We start from the raw sequence: 3,187 nt of genomic DNA, 5'->3' as shown, positions 1-3,187 counted from the left end.
ATTATTCACTATTTTATTACAATTATTCACAATTTATTTAATTTCTTTATACATGTTAGGAAGGGCATCCAGCTGTAGAAACTCTGCCAAATTAGATTGGAGCCTGGTGTAGCCATCCGGTTGCACCAGTCCTCAGTCAAATCGTCCAACCCATGCTAGCATGGAAAGCGGACGTTAAACGATGATGATGATGATGATGATGTACACATACTCACACACATGTACATATATACACACACTGACATTACACATCCATTGGAGCATACTTGCTTCATTCCTTGCGAGCCTACACATGTGCTCAGCAGTCACAACCCATGTTTCACAGCCATGAAGCATGGCTGTTCGTACATCCAGCTGTAGAATCTCTGCCAGATCAGACTGGAGCCTGTTGCAGCCATCTGGTTCGCCAGTCCTCAGTCAAATCGTCCAACCCATGCTAGCATGGAAAGCAGACGTTAAACGATAATGATGATGATGATGATAATCTGAAAAGCATTAATTTAACTACTGAATAGAAAGGGAACTGTATAATTAACAAGTATTGAGTTGGCCTGTAGTGTTAAGTTAAAATCCTGCTTAGATTTTTCTATACACAAGACAATCTGGCACCAAAATTAACTGATTTTCTGAGCACATTTGAATTTAACTAGTCTTATAGATTTCACTGATGGAGTTATATGTAGGCTATCTGCTTCATTAATTATTCATGTATCAATTTTTATGTAACTCTCTAGAAACTCTTAAAAGAGAAGTTCCATAATATACACTTAGATGTAGTTATTTTTCATACCTCAAATTTCTTCTACTTGTATTAGGAATTTTACACGTATCTGTGTGTTATGCATGTAGCTATCGTATCATATCAAATGTTGTGCCCTCTGACCAGTACATTTGATCAGGATGTTTTAATTTGGGACTCAATCAGACACTGCAAGGCTGTAAAAATAAAAATAGATATAAGTGTATACATATATTTCTTACAAAATCTCTATGGAATATATTTGAATCTTCATGTAAAGCTATATTTCATGGTTTATTGATTATAAAGTTCTAAAGAATATCACGCTTGAACAAATCTGGCCATATTGTTAAAGGACTTGGTTTACCTTATAAGTCAGATATATGCTTATAAAATGATAACTGTGAAAAGAATCCCAGTAAAATGAAATCTCAGAATTCTGGTAGTCATCAATCAATATGAAACTGTTTTCATGATTTATTTAAGGAGTAATTTTAAAACAGCAGTAAATCTTCTTGAGTAATATTCGAAGTGGAATCCATAACTAAAAGTCAAAGATAGTTATGTATGACAGAGAGAAAAAAAAAACAAAAAAAAAAACACCCCAAAATAGAAGCAAAATGACTGACACATCAAGTGGGTTAGCTCATTTTTCATCAGATCAAATCAACTGCAGTTTTAAAATGTAAATCTGGCCAGAATACTTTTTCTGTAAGGCCTCATAATTTAGCAGGCAGAAACTGTGTGGAAATCTGTCAAAAGAACCGTTCCTATTCTTAACCTGTCATTTGGTTTAACACTACTACAAGGCCAGGTCTGAGGATAACTTTCGTCATTTTCTCCAAGCAGTCTTGAAGGTCCTGAAAAAGGTCATGTGTGATGCTCTTCCTTCTCTCATTAAGTCATATGAAAAAAACCCCCAAAAAACTCACAACTATGCTGTTTGGGAGTTTTATCGGAGACTCCCAAAACTGCAAATTTTTGTGGTTTTATTTATCTTATATTTTATTTTTTAACCTATATTCGTTTAAAAATTTGTCAAGTTAAATATTATGCATATTTTTCTAAAGGAAATGTATTTTCTGTTTTCAGCTAGTTTCTCAAAATGGTAATGCACAAAATGAGAATGAAGAAGAAAATCAGAAACATGAACAGCAAGAAGCTTTGAGAAAATGGAAGAAAGTAATGAAATGATTTGGCTGTAAAATGATATAAATTTGTTTTAAAAACTTTATTTTTTTCTTTTTGCTTTTAAAATTAGTCAAAGGGGGTAGGAAAGTTTTCATAATATTTACTAGTCTCCTCAGATCTGGGTGATTGATGTGGTTGTTGTTCAGCATGAACGTGTTTGTTGGTATCACCAAGAAAAAAAAAAAGCAGACAAAGAGGGAATTCCAGAGAGTAGCAGCTCTGACAGTGTATGACAGGAAAAGTGTTTAGAGAAGTATTGGGAAGTAAGATGAGAGAAAGAGAGACAAATGTATCAGATGGAGTGATATGCAGTTTGCAAACTGAGACTGGCAAGGGCTGATGTAGTAGCAGTAGAAGAGTAAACAAGATGTCTGTGAGCTATGGTTGAAATGCATTGGTGAACAACTCTTTGTCAATCAAGTGAATGCCTTTCTTCTGGATGAAGTCTAAACTATTTGCTAGTATAGCAGCAGCAGCACTGGCCCAGATATGTGAGCAAGTACTTCAATGTGTATACTGCTAGTGATTTGCAGAATTTAGCATACTATCATATTGAAATATTTTCTGGACCTGAGAAAAGCTAGTCCTTGGAATGCAGTTTTGGCAATATTATATATTACCATATGAGGTCATCAGGCTCTAGCTTTAGTTTATATGTTGTTTGTGGGTAAGGAGGCTGTAGTAAATACTGTGTCTTTGACACATACACACATACGTATTACTGTGTCTGGGGAGAGTCATTCTCTTTTAGTGCCTTATTACTTAACACACCAGTTCGATTTCCACTCATTTACTTTTTTATTTTTTTCTAAAATTTTCGTTGCATTTTACAACCTCTTCAATAGTTGTTGACTCTGTCTATTATCAGAGCTGCATTCTTTTTGTCTGCTTGTGTATATGCGTGTGTGTCAATGTCCATGTGTATACATGTATGCATGTGTGTATATATCCATATATATGTATGTGTGTGTGTACGTATGTATTCTGCATATTCATGTGTTTGTGTGTACCTCTGTCTCCTTGTGTGTGCATGTATGTGTGTGTGCTTGTCTGTGCATATTACCTATGTACCTATCTATCTATTTATCCATCTGTTTACTTACATATCCATTTACCTACATATATGATATATATATATATATATATATATATATATATATGTCTACATAACAGTCTAACAACTCTACCTGTGTATCTATAAACTGTGGGTATTGGGATATGACTACCTACACATATTTCCTATTTAGTACTGGGGAT

General features: G+C 34.4%; 1 long non-coding RNA gene across 1 annotated transcript in view; it reads left to right on the top strand.

Annotated features, from left to right (window-relative positions):
- Window positions 1-1,973, top strand: part of LOC128248143 (uncharacterized) — a 41,284-nt gene extending 39,311 nt beyond the window's left edge. The window contains exon 2 of the long non-coding RNA XR_008264428.1: window positions 1,832-1,973. This is a non-coding gene — a long non-coding RNA (uncharacterized LOC128248143). The remainder of the gene's footprint in view (window positions 1-1,831) is intronic.
- The last annotated feature ends 1,214 nt before the right edge of the window (window positions 1,974-3,187 follow it).

The sequence above is a fragment of the Octopus bimaculoides genome, chromosome 6 (assembly GCF_001194135.2).
Source record: "Octopus bimaculoides isolate UCB-OBI-ISO-001 chromosome 6, ASM119413v2, whole genome shotgun sequence".
Classification (NCBI taxonomy): Eukaryota; Metazoa; Mollusca; class Cephalopoda; order Octopoda; family Octopodidae; genus Octopus; species Octopus bimaculoides.
The sequence above is the reverse complement of the archived record's forward strand: the minus strand, read 5'-3'. Positions and strand labels throughout refer to the sequence as shown.